Source organism: Halichoerus grypus, chromosome 5, assembly GCF_964656455.1.
Source record: "Halichoerus grypus chromosome 5, mHalGry1.hap1.1, whole genome shotgun sequence".
NCBI classification, from domain to species: Eukaryota; Metazoa; Chordata; class Mammalia; order Carnivora; family Phocidae; genus Halichoerus; species Halichoerus grypus.
In genome coordinates this window covers 155,764,770-155,777,283 of record NC_135716.1, presented here as the reverse complement: position 1 = coordinate 155,777,283, position 12,514 = coordinate 155,764,770, and the positions used below count along the sequence as shown (strand labels likewise).

General features: G+C 53.1%; 1 protein-coding gene across 12 annotated transcripts in view; it reads right to left on the bottom strand.

Annotated features, from left to right (window-relative positions):
* Positions 1–12,514, bottom strand: part of HIVEP3 (HIVEP zinc finger 3) — a 448,346-nt gene that overhangs the window by 108,110 nt on the left and 327,722 nt on the right. The window lies entirely within an intron of this gene.

The window sequence follows — 12,514 nt, the reverse complement described above, 5'->3', positions numbered from 1 at the left end:
AACGGAAACAGAAGAAAACCAAGCCGGTGAGCAGACCTGACCCAAATGATAAGATTCACCCCTCAGAATGTGCTGGTGACAGAGCCCCACACTGCAAGGTGAGGAGAGGCACCTGCTGGCGGACAGGAGGAATGGGGACCAAGAAGAGAGGCCCCGGGGAACTGTCAGAAAAGGAGACGGGGGGGGCTCCCCAGACTGGGGTCTCCTTGAGGGCAGGCACTCGGTGTATCGCCAGGGCTGGAATCACTACATGTTTATAAGCTTGCAGTCTGGGGAAAACACAGGGATGGACAGAGGAGGGGCACGGGGTGGGGGGGTGGGCGGGCACGGAGTCTAGGCCTGAAAGGAGAAGGGTACTTACTAAGCTCAGGCACTGCGTGACACGTTTGTCAAGCATCACCTCTCAGACATTAGTCTCTGCTCTTTGGGTTTTTTTCGGGCTTCCTTTTTTGTTTTCTTTGTTTAACAATTTTTTTTTTAAAACACAGGAGTATTTAATGTGCAATGTGGACAAGCGCCCCCTTCACCCCCCCCAAATTCTACTCCCCAGAGGAAACTACCACTCACAGTTCCCTGGTATGTTCCCACTCTGTTTCCATGAGCACAGAAACAGATCTCAGTGTGCAGACACATACAGAATTGTTTAACTTTCTCTGTATAAAAATGGGATTGCATTAAACATAGCACACAGAAACCTTTTTCCAGTTAAGAATATGTTGGCAATGTCTCCCCGGGTCGGGGCTTCTAGATTCACTTCTTTCTTTTTAAATGGCCACAAAGTATTCCACGGTACAAAAGCACCATAATCTTTGTAAGCATCGCCACTGCTGGACGTTGAGGCCATTTCCAGCTTCTCCCTACTGCAAAGAAACGCTGAAGGGCACACCCTCGTAGGAACACATCTTTGTGAGCATGCATTTCCCTAAGGCTGGGGAATTGCTGGATTGAAGTAGGCGTGGCCATTTATCATTTTCATTGATACCAGTTTAGACCCACAAGTTCCCTTTGACCCTCACCAGTACTAGATCTCTATTTGTTTTCACATTGTTGCCATCTGTAAGCATTCCAATTTATAATCTTTTGGGTTTTGGTAGCTAGAGCATTAGTCCTATGTCTATGGGCCATTCTGTGAACTACCTGTTTGTATCTTTTGCACACTTTTAAAAACTTGCCCATTTTTTCAGCGGATGGCGTTCTCATAGAGTGATGACAACGAACAGGTAGATTTCTGTGTGTCGGGACCTGTTCTAGGCTCCCCATAAGCTCACAGCATTGAATCAAAACCCTAAGATGGAGGTGGTGACATCAGCCCACATTTACAGTCAAAGACAGAGAGGCTTGAAGACTCCATATGATGTCTAGGGTCACACATTTCAGATGCAGGACAAGCCAGAGTCTGAAGGATGAGCTGAACCAACCATGTCATCCTCGAATGAGATGTTTGCAAAGCTTCCCCCCTCCCTCCAGCTAAGCCATAGAGAAAGAATCCCTCCCCGCTGAAATTATTCCTCTTTCTGTGATTTCTCCTTTGCTTTATCTGTGGAGCCTTTCAGAGCATATTGTTCTCATAATACCAGGTTAGGAAACTGAAGTTCAGTTTCTGACAGAGGCGATCACAAAACAGAATTGGACCCTGCATGTTAGAGGGGACGTGGCCATGCTCAGAGATGAGCCTGGAGGAGGAGGAGCAGGGTTTGGGTGGGGGCAGCTGTAAAGGCTTGACAAGGCAGGCAGGCCCTTTATAAGACCCTCCCCTGGGGGCAACGTGGAACAGGGAAAGGCTGGGACCCACGAGTGCTGTGAGGATTAGCCTCACTCAAAATCGTCATCAAATCAAAGGGTGTCCTCACCTACTCGGGCACGCCCACTGACGGGCACAGAGACCAATAACAATGCTCTCCTTTTGGTGTGAAAAACACACCTGTGTATATGGAAGTGCAGATCGCACATGCAAAAAGCCATACTTGACAAAGACCAGATTTTAGCCTTTAGTGGCATTTTTTAATGTGGTTCTTTCTTAGCTCCCCAAACACCAATGTCACAAGTGGGTTTCTGGGTTAGAGACCCACCACTGAGCTGTCACATGGGCTCGGCTACCCTTGTGTCAATGACATTACTTCTGTCTCCCATGAACACAGCACAGAGGGGAGGAGGAAGGATCATTTGCATGCCATTTGCCACTTTGCTTCTGAGAAAAAAGAAATTAACAAAATCGGAAAAATGTGTGAAACTGACATGCTGAAACTAATATGCAGAACCAAGTTTTAGAGGCACAATTTAGCATTCATGTTGTTTTTTTCAGCTTTGACCTCAGATAACTTTAGTGTTTCCCCCCACATGTTTTCGTATGGAATTCTCGTCCAGCCACTCTTCTGATAGACACACATTCCTGATGCATATATTCCTATGTGTATATCCTATGTCTTACATGTACATCTGTATGAGATATAGGAGTTCTCTGATCAGTCAAGCTTGGAAGACTGCACATAATACCTACCTCTACACATGCGCACACATGTTCTCCCACACACACTTTTTCGGAGACTTCCAATGCACATCTTGCCTGTCAGAGACCCAGAAGTCCTGCAGTATATGGCCCTTAAGGTACTTGGCTGTAGAACTTCTATTTCCTTCCGGTAGCACATCTTCCCATCCCTCTGCACCTGTGTTCTCTGGAACACACCTTGGGAAGTGCTGGACTTCTTTATTTCACAAGATCAGAGCCTAGTGAAATAAAGAGCCCATCTTGGAGGGCCCTCCTACTCTCGTAAACGTTAAATGCTTTCTAACAGACTCATGATGATGGCTTCCTGTCTATCTCAGCATCTTTGGCTCCTCCTGTATTTCAGGGCAACACCAAATGCCCACATGCCAAGGCAATGTGTGGAGTGACAGGAGCCTCCTGGAAACCCCTAGGAGACCAAGGCAGGCAAACTTATGTCGCTCTGCAGTTGTGCGGTGAGCCTGGACCAATCACCTGCTCTGGGCTCAGAGGTTCTCAGCCCGAGGGCCCCCAGAGACTCACCTTGTTTTGTAAATGGGGAATCCCAGAGAGAAGGGACCAAACCTCAGAATCCCTTGACCCCAGGCTCTTTCCTTCAATCCAAGAGACACCCTTCCCTAGCCATGAATGTTTTCTACCCTAAAAGAAAACCAGATTCGCATTAATAGGCCCTTCCAGCTCTCGGATTCTGTTCTCACTACCTGGCACCACTCCTTCCCAGCCATTACTCACTATGATTCCTACAGTCACGTGGTACAGCTCTACAGATAAAACTAGGTTTCCATCTGTCTGCTAGAGCATCAAGCAAAAATGAGCCGGTGAACTTTCATCACATGTAAAGGGCATACTTGCTATGGCCTAAAATATAGGTCATACAATATACTAGAAACTCATTTGGGGGCAGTCTCCAGGGGAGATGCCTCCAAGAGAACATTCCTCCTCCAACGTGATGCCACACCTTGGTTTATACTTTTGCTTCTTCTCACCCAGGCAATTCTAGGTAGCACACCTGGGGTACTACTAAGAGCAGGGACTCAATGACTTCATGACCTTTTACGCCTTTTCCTCAGGAACCTTGAGGAGGCCAGCTAGTTGGAATATATGTGGATTTATTAATTTATTTTTATATAAACTTTTCGCTTCAGAATAATCTCATAGTGACAGAAAAGTTGTAAAGATAGAAGAGAGTTCCCATATACCCTTCACCCCATTTTCTTTAATGTTAACACCTTCCATAACCAAGGTCCATCATTCAAAGCTTAGAAACCGATATTGGCACTTCACTATTAACTTAAACTCCAAGCTTCAGCCGGATGTCGCCAGTTTTTCCACCACTGTCCATTTTCTGTTCCAGGATCCAATCCAGGATCCTACCTTGCATTTAGCCATCATAGCTTCTTAGTCTCTAGACTGATTTTGTTTTCAAGAAATAGCATCCCCTACTGCATGCAAGGTAGTATGCTGGGTGCCAAGCTGCCCTGTGAGGAGACCCACGGCGTCTGATGGGCAGTGGAGTCTGGGTTTGGGTGTCCACTCCACTCCTCACTTGGAATATGGTCCTGGGCTTGTCACTCCACATACGGAGTTTTCAGAGACTACATCTGCAACGTGGAGGTGATTCCTTCCACCTGGTTAGGATGAATGGTCTATGCGGACAGGCAATGAAGGCCTAAAGCCCAATTCACTTAGAGCCCTATCCAGCTCACTGTTATTATTATTAGCGTTGCTATAACAACAATCAGGAATTAGATTCAGTATCCTATATCTAAAGCAGCATAGCTCAGAGCCTGAGCTGCCTGGCTGAGCTGACCACTTCAGCTTCAAATAGGATCTTTCTGTAGACCCCCATGTACACCATGGACAAGAAAAATCCTTCTTAAATTCCTCTATTCAGTTCTACATTTCCTGTGTGGCTTTGCTTAAGTGTCACCTTATCGGTGGTAACTTCCCTGACCATCCTACAAACGAGAGCCCCCTGAGTCCCTCCCCCGGATTTCTCTATCTTCTTCCCCTACTTTATTTTCCTCCACAGCACTCACCCCATTTGACATATTACACATTTATGTGCTCCTTTGTTCACTGTATGCCTCCCTCTGCTGGTTTATAAGCTCCAGGAGAGCACCCACTGCTGTCTGCTTTGGGCACTGCTGTTCCTCTGGGTCTAGAACAGTGCCTGATGCTTGGTAAGTGTTCAACAGATCTTGGGTAAATGAATAACTGGATGCTCACTTTTGCTCTGCCATCTCTCGCATCCATCCCAATAACCTGAAGACAAACTCTTCCCATCCAAACATACTGTTTAATTCAAATAAGAGAAAAGCTACTTGGGAAGCAGATGGCTTTGAGGCTTCTGGGCCTTCTTTAAGAAAAAAAAAAAATGTAATGCCTTTCTTTTAATTTAATTTCATGCCATTAATGTCCCTTCACCTGCCTCCTGTCCCATGAGCAGCTAGCACTCTCAGTTGGAAACCACAGTCTCCTCCTCGTCCAGAGTCTGTCTGCCAGCCTCTCGGCACAGTCAATTCCAGCAAAGCCCAGGCTGGAAAAAGTTGGTGAAATCCCCACACCCAGCCAACCTACTCTGTTACTGTGGCCACTCGGCACTTGTATATCAAAGGCCTGCAGGTTTCTCAGAACAGGAAGAAAGCCAGGGGATCCTGCAGACTGGCCTTGGGGAGGACACTGAGGTCCAGAGAGGGGAGGGAACTGGCAAATGACACACAGCGACCTAGCGGCAGGTCCCAGACAGAACCCAGGACTCCCGGCTCCACACCCTGACCATGATTCCTCTTGGGCTGAACCCACTTTCCCATGCCCACTTTCACCCAAGGGGCATGTGCTGGTTTCCTCGATTTCCAATCTGGCTGTCTGCCCACCTGTGCCCATTTCTGGGTACCTGAGGAGTTTGGGCAGCAATGCGGGGAGGGGACTCAACCAAAAGCAGCCACACACGGGACAGTAGAGCCCAGAGCCACACAGAAAGGAAATGGGGGTCGCATTTGTTGAGAGCCAGATACCCTATCATCATCTTACCTAACATAGTACCCTGCAACAAAGCTGTCATAACCACATGACACACGGAGGAAAAGGAAACAGAGAAGTTTAAAAATGCAGCAAATCACACAGCAAGTATGCAGCAGAGCCAGTAGCAGAGTGGGGTTCCTTCTGGTTCCGAAGCCCTTGTTCTCCGCCCGACCATGCTCGTAGAGACCCCAACACCGAGCGCTCCAGAAATAGCTCCTTAAAACAACAAAAAGTTCCTCTGGAAAAGGAGCCAGAATGATCCCATTCCAGAGATGAGGAAACTGATATCTGGAGAGGAAATGCCACTTGTCTGTGGCCACGTGGCTGTGAGTGGTTGGATCGGCCAGACTCAGAGCTTCTCGAGGAAGCAGCCTCTCTCCTAGTGCTTAGCCCAGAGCCAAGCGCACGGAAGGACACAGTCCACTGCAGGTGAACAAACGAATGAATGATAGAGTAGGTTAGAAGCACAGCTCCTGCATTTCTCACAAGCCAGGGGTTTCCCCCCAGCTGCCCTGGACACTGGCCTCAGGGATGGGAGAGCAGGCTGATGTGGGGGAGCCCAAGCCTGAACATCAACACTGACCTCCAAGCCTCACACCCCCTCTCCCAGCCAATGGATCTGTCAGAGGCATGGCAAGCACCACTGGCCCTGTTCCCCACTCGGCCCTCAGCTCTCCACCAGAGCTGGGGCTATGGGATGAAGAGAAGCAGGAACACGGCTGAGCTGGTGACTCTTTAGCCCAAGGACTGGTGTTGATGACCTGGAGTATACCCTTTTTTCAAAGGTCTGCTGTTTGGAGCAAATTGATCCATTTTTATTGAACCTTTTAGTAGCCAACTCACAAGTACTGTCGTTTTTTTTTTTTTTTTTAAGATTTTATTTATTTATTTGACAGAGAGAGACCAGCGAGAGAGGGAACACAAGCAGGGGGAGGGGGGGAGGGAGAAGCAGGCCTCCCGCAGAGCAGGGAGCCCGATGCGGGGCTCGATCCCAGGACCCTGGGATCATGACCTGAGCCGAAGGCAGACGCCTAACGACTGAGCCACCCAGGCGCCCCAGTACTGTCGTTTTTATTAATAGCATGCATGTTTCATATTAACCACTGAAACTACTCTTTGCTGTTCACCTACTACCTGCCAGGCACAGACATCTCAGAAGATGCCTGACAGAGGTAGTTTCCTACACCCCACACAGCCGCTGTGTAGGGCAGTATTAGTGTTCTCTTATCACAGACGAGGAAGCTGAGGTTTAGGAGCGGTAAAGGGACTTGGCCCAGGAACACGCCAGAAAGGAGGAGATGCAGACTCGGGCCTGCGGGTCTCCATAGCTCATGCTCCCACCATGCAGCTGGTGTGGGCCTGGGACGAGGGGCTCAGAGCCACAGTTAAGGCCGCATGGAGACTAGAGGCAGGGCCCGCCAGACTTTCCGGGCACCCAGCCGGCTGGGCTTCTCATCCCCAGGCTGACCTTCTAGCACCAGGGCGCTTTTCCCACATGCCCACATGCCATCCCGAGAGGCTTTGAATCATTTGCGGTGGGATTTGGAACTCTTCCGTTAAAAACCCTCGGGCGACAGCAAAGGATGCCCTTGGGAAAGAACCATGCTCTCAGTCCTCAGGGGGGCACTTCTCACATCTATGCCCTCTTCCAGAGGGTTCCAAAATGTTTCTTATGAAATCCAAAGAATTTCACAGTTTACAAAGAATACCTCAGAAGCTGAGACCTTACAATTCTAGGATTCTCAAGAGAGCGACAATAATTCTGATCATCCACAAATGGGGTGTAAAGGTGTGTCTTTATTCACCATGATGACCATTCCCAAACAGTGTGGTGTTTATGAAAAGGACTTTGGAACCCAAAGTCCTAAGTTTGAGTCCTAGGTCTGCCCTTTACTAGCCGTGCAACCTTGGGCAACTGCATTCAACAAAATAGTTCTCCAAAGCTTATTACGCACCCATCAGCCCCAGCCTGGGAAGAGTGAAGATACAGAAGCAGACCAAAAAAGCCACAGTCTCTCTTAGCTCTGAGTTCCTCATCTGTCAAATGGGAGCCAACAGGTACCAAGTGCCTACGACTGTGTGTCAGGTCCTGGACACGCTGGGTCTCTCTTCACACCCCCAAGGGCCTCAGGGGGCAGGTTCTCCCGTATCGTGTTTTTGCAGCTGAGGAAGCAGGGATCCAGGGGCTGGATCAGTGGCTTGGATGAACCTGCAGGGGCCGTGTGGCAGGGACTGAGCTCTCTCCCCTCCACCATACCCCCCTTTGCAGGCCCTCCCCCCTTGGCAGATTAGCCCAGAGAGCGAAAGGGATAATAGGAGAGAGTGCTCTGCAGCCGATCAGGAACTGCACAGATGTATGACATCATGGTTATTAATAATGGAAGTAGCGCAACTAATTCACGATCCCTCCAGATGGACCACCTGAAATGTTGTGAACCTCCTGCAAACAGCATCAGATTTTATTACAGTGGAGCTGGAAGGGGCCTTAGGAGTCCAACCTTTTCCTCCTTTAGAGGGGTGCGGGTGGACAAGAGGGGAGGGCAGCCCTCCGAGACCACAGGGGCCACCCCGCCCCCAAAGCCCAGGCCACACCAAGTTTGGCTTTAGTGATTGAACTGCGAAGATCAGGCACCAGCCACTGCCCCCTCCAAGGGGCGCTGGTAAGGGACGCAGCAGGGAGCGGCCAGTGTGGCTTCTCCACGGGCCCTGAGCCCAGGTCCTTCATGATGTAGGGCCTTTGTACCTGATGTTCTTCTGCTCGGGGTACTCCTTCCCCAAAACTTGGCATGGCTGTCACTGTTTCATCATTCAGATCTCGGGATAAATGCCAACTCCTCACGAGAGGACTCCCTGGACCCCAACTTTAGCTTCACCCGTTCCTCCCTAACAAGTCACACTTCCATGGTGTGTATCACTATTTAGCCTTATCCTGTCCATTACTAGTCATTCTCTCTCTCCCCACTGGAATACAGCCTCCACGAATAGAGGATTAAATGGTTTTCGGTGCCGTCAGCCCTAGAAAGGGGCCTGGGACCCAGCAGGCACTTAGGACATATGTTCAGCAAGTCCCCCCTGGATGTTGGCCTGGGTCACAGTACCCCCCCACCAGCAGCCTGCAGTCCCTTGCTTGCTCACTCACTCACTCATTCAATAAATGCGCACTGAACCCCTCCTCGGTGCCAGGCGTTCTGCTAGGAGCTGGGGATTCCAATCAAACAAGTGACACAAAGTCTTTGCCCTAACAGAGCTGTGACAGTTGATTAAAACAAACAACACAGAAGCCAGAACTGTCGGTCACATCATGTGTGAGCAAATGATATCTGACCAAAAAAAAAAAAAAAAAAAGGTGGGGGGATCAGTATGGCAGAAGATGGGAGAAATGGAACCACGCTGGGGAAATGCAAACATCAGATGGGCCCTGCAAGGGCTTCCTCTATGCTTAGTACTCATCTGGGGGAGCTGGTGCCGGCACCCCCACCAGCTCTGGGGAGGTGGGGATAAGGGGACATGCCCACTGCTACGGGTGCCTCCTGGCTGTAGCCTGGAGCACAACAGGATGGATGTGTGTGACAGTGTGTATAGGAGTGGGGGTGTGTGTGTATAGAAGCAGGTGAGTGAGAGTGTGCATATGTAGGAGGGTGTGTGTAGGTGTGGGATCTATGTGTGAATGAGTACACAGGATCGAGTGTGTGAGCATGTGTGTGCGCAGGGAGAGAGGGACTTGTGCTTAGAAATTGATGGGTGAGTGTGTAGGAGTCAAGGCGCACGTGTGTGTGTGTGTGTATGCGTGTGTGTGTGATGACTCTGCTTCCATTACTCTTCACCAGAGGTTCTACATCTTTACATGCTAACGTCCCCAAAACAAATGACCCACAGTAGCTACCCAATCATCTTTTGATTCATTCAACAATAAATCATTTCAATCTTCGTGTTAGTCAAATATATTCTGCAGAGTGTCCATACAAAACAACAAAACTGGTTCCAGAAGAGAATGATCAACTTCTGGATATAACTGAATGGGGTGAGAGCACTGGATGAGGAGTCTGGTTCCTGTTTTACCACTATCTTGGGCTGCTGTTTAGTTGTGTGACCTCAGAGAAGCCACTGAACAACTCTGAGCTTCTGCCTACTCTTCATTCAAGAAGGTAATTAGAACTTCGCTCCCAAAGTTTGGTTGCAAATCCACACCACCACATCATCACTGCTGGTAGCCTCAGAAGCACTGTTTCCTAGGAGCGCAAGCACGTGTAACTTGAAAAGGGCTATAGGGTCCACTGGGAAAATTCTGGGCTTGACAATGTTAAACAGGTTCTTTTATTGCAGTACTTCTCAGAACCTTTAATTTGCCAGTATGGATTGTAACTGGCCAGCAGGATGATAAAGACCTTGCAGGATTTGCCAGACTTACTAGAACAGGGAAACCTTTACTCATGGCACGGCTTTCAGAACTAATGTTCCACAGAACACGCTTTGGGGCCTCTGCTAGCAGGCACACAGGACACTTATTAGTGCCCCCTTTCTTGCAGATGACTGAACAGAAATGACACTCAATTGCCCTAAATCACAGAGCAGAGCCGTGGCAGATACCAGCCCAGAATCATCCAAGCCACAGTAAGCGGCACATGCATAGGGCTTTTTTTTTTTTTTTCACTTAAATGATCTCAATTCTCCCTGACAACACTCATCTGCTGACCCTCAGCCCCATTTTACAGATGATAAAATGCAGCTGAAAGAAATTATAGACTCTGCCCAGAGCCACTAAGTGATGGGCTCCTAACTTGACGTTATCAGTTTCCGCTGTGTCCTTGATCAAACCATCAATGAATACATTATCTATTTTATAGATAAGCAATTGTAGCCACTGAGCAGAGCCCCCTGCAAGATGCAGCGGCCGACACCACCTGCACCTGTTCTGCAGCCGCCACCACTCCTGGCACGCTGCATTGGTTGAGGAGAGGGCAGGGGAGGGTACCCGGAGAAATGCCTATGGAGTAGGAGCCGCTCTGGAAACACCCAGGCGGGGAGGCTGGGAGTAGCTCCCTGCCAGTCACCACACCCTCCGACCATGCCAGAGACAGCCCCCCTCCCTCCTCCGAGGTTGTACCCCCTGTGCCAGGTGCCATTCTGCAAGGGGGGCGGGAAGAGCCAGAGCTACGTTGTTTCACTCACTCCCAGTAAGCCCGAGGAACACCAGGCTGGTCGGCAGTGACAGTCTGAAGCTGCCACCGCCTCCAGGGGGAAGGGCGGCCAGGGCTGCCAAAGCCCTTCAGCAGTCCCCACCGGTGTGCATGGGCCCGCCGGGAAAGGGAGCGCCAGGCCGGAGAGGCGTGGCGGGGTGAGGGTCTGCCCAGGGCACCGGGGGCTGCGCCTGCCAGCGGCGAGCGGGACTGTGCCAGGCGCGAGTGTGCGAGAGAAGTGTGAAAGCGGGAACGCCTGTGTCACCCAGGGCGGTGACAGAAGTAGCGTCTGGGAAACACAGGCGGAGAGCGCGTGCACCAGGCAACCCCAGGCCTCGCAGGAGTCCCAGAGGTCCCGGGAGTTGGCACCGGCGCGCTCCGGCACACGCGCCCGCGCCCAGCCCTCTCCCACCGGCGCGGCGCCCGCCAGTCCGTCCGCTGCCCGCCGGCCCGGGGCTGCTCGCCGCTCGGCGGTGCGGGGGCCCCGGGGCTGCCAGGCCGCGGCGCGGCGCGGCGCGCGGGGCGCTCGCTGCTTACCTGCCGGGCGGCCGCGGCTCCGCTGCTCCGGGCTGGGCTGCGCCGGGCTGCACTGGGCTGCGCTGGGCTGCGCGCCCGGCCTCCGCGCGGCTCGGCAGCGCCCGCTCGCTCGGCTCCGCCCGGCTCGGCTCCGCCCGGCGGTGCCCCGGGCGCTCGCAGGCGGCCCACGCGGCGCGGGGTGGGCGCGGGGCGGGCTGGCGGGCGGGCGCCGGCGGCGGGCGCGGCTCTGGGCCGCCCCGCGGCCGCTTGGAAGCTCCTTATTTGGGCAGTGATGTCAGGGGAAGTCGCAGGGGCCGGACCACCCACTTCTTTCCATTCACTCCCCAGAGTTTCCTGTCGCCCAGCCCGGGAGACCCCGGCGCCCGCCCGGGGCGCCTCTCCGGCCCGCTCGGCCTCGGCGTGCCCGGGCCCCGCTGCCAGCCGCTCTGGGATCCCGCCCCCCACCCCCCGCGGCCGGGGTCCCCTGGGCCCGGGCGCGGCGGGCGGGCGGCGGCCGCGGAGGGTCTGCGCCTGGGGAATCCCCGGCTCACGGCGGCCGCGGGAGGGTCTGCGTGGCGGCCGCCTCGGTGACAGGCCGTGTCACTCCGGGCGCCGCCCCTCCCTCCGCGCCCGCCCCGGCTCCCGCGCTGTCATTTCCTCCCGGGCCCTCCGGGGAGGGCAGTCAGGGAAGCCCCGGTCGCCGCCGCCCGGGGCCCTGCCTCTTGGCGCCCCGCCTCGGCCGCACCCGGCCCGGCGGGCGTCCATCGTCGTCCCCAGGGTGCGCGCTCCCTGCCTCGCTCCCCGGTGCCAGCCCCGCTCCGAGAAGCCCGTGCCTCCGAAGGCGGGAAGACGCCCTACTGAGCGCTGGGCGGGGCGGGCCTGGCGGGAGGGGGGGCGGCCTCCCTGGGCTCCAACCTGGGGTGGGGGTGGGGGGACACCCCGGGGCTTCCCAACGGCCTGACTTTACCAGAAGCTGCTGCTGGACTTGGGACCTGAATCACACTGATCCAGGCTTTGGCCAGGCCCCAGCACACTTGGGCCAGCCCCCACTCAGGCCCCCACCGGCCGGCTTCCCAGGGGAGCAGAATGGCAGGGGGCCTGGAGACCTCACCGGAATCTGTATTTTACAGATTCTTGCACCCCGAGGCTCAGACAAGTCAGGTGATTTGCCCAGTTTCCAGTCTGAGCAACCAGCGCTGACCCTGGGTTTGGCTGACTCTAGCCTAGCTTCTGCTGGCCCGGAACAGCCTCAGGAGGTTACAGGGACGGGGGCCAAAGTCAGGACTACAGCGGG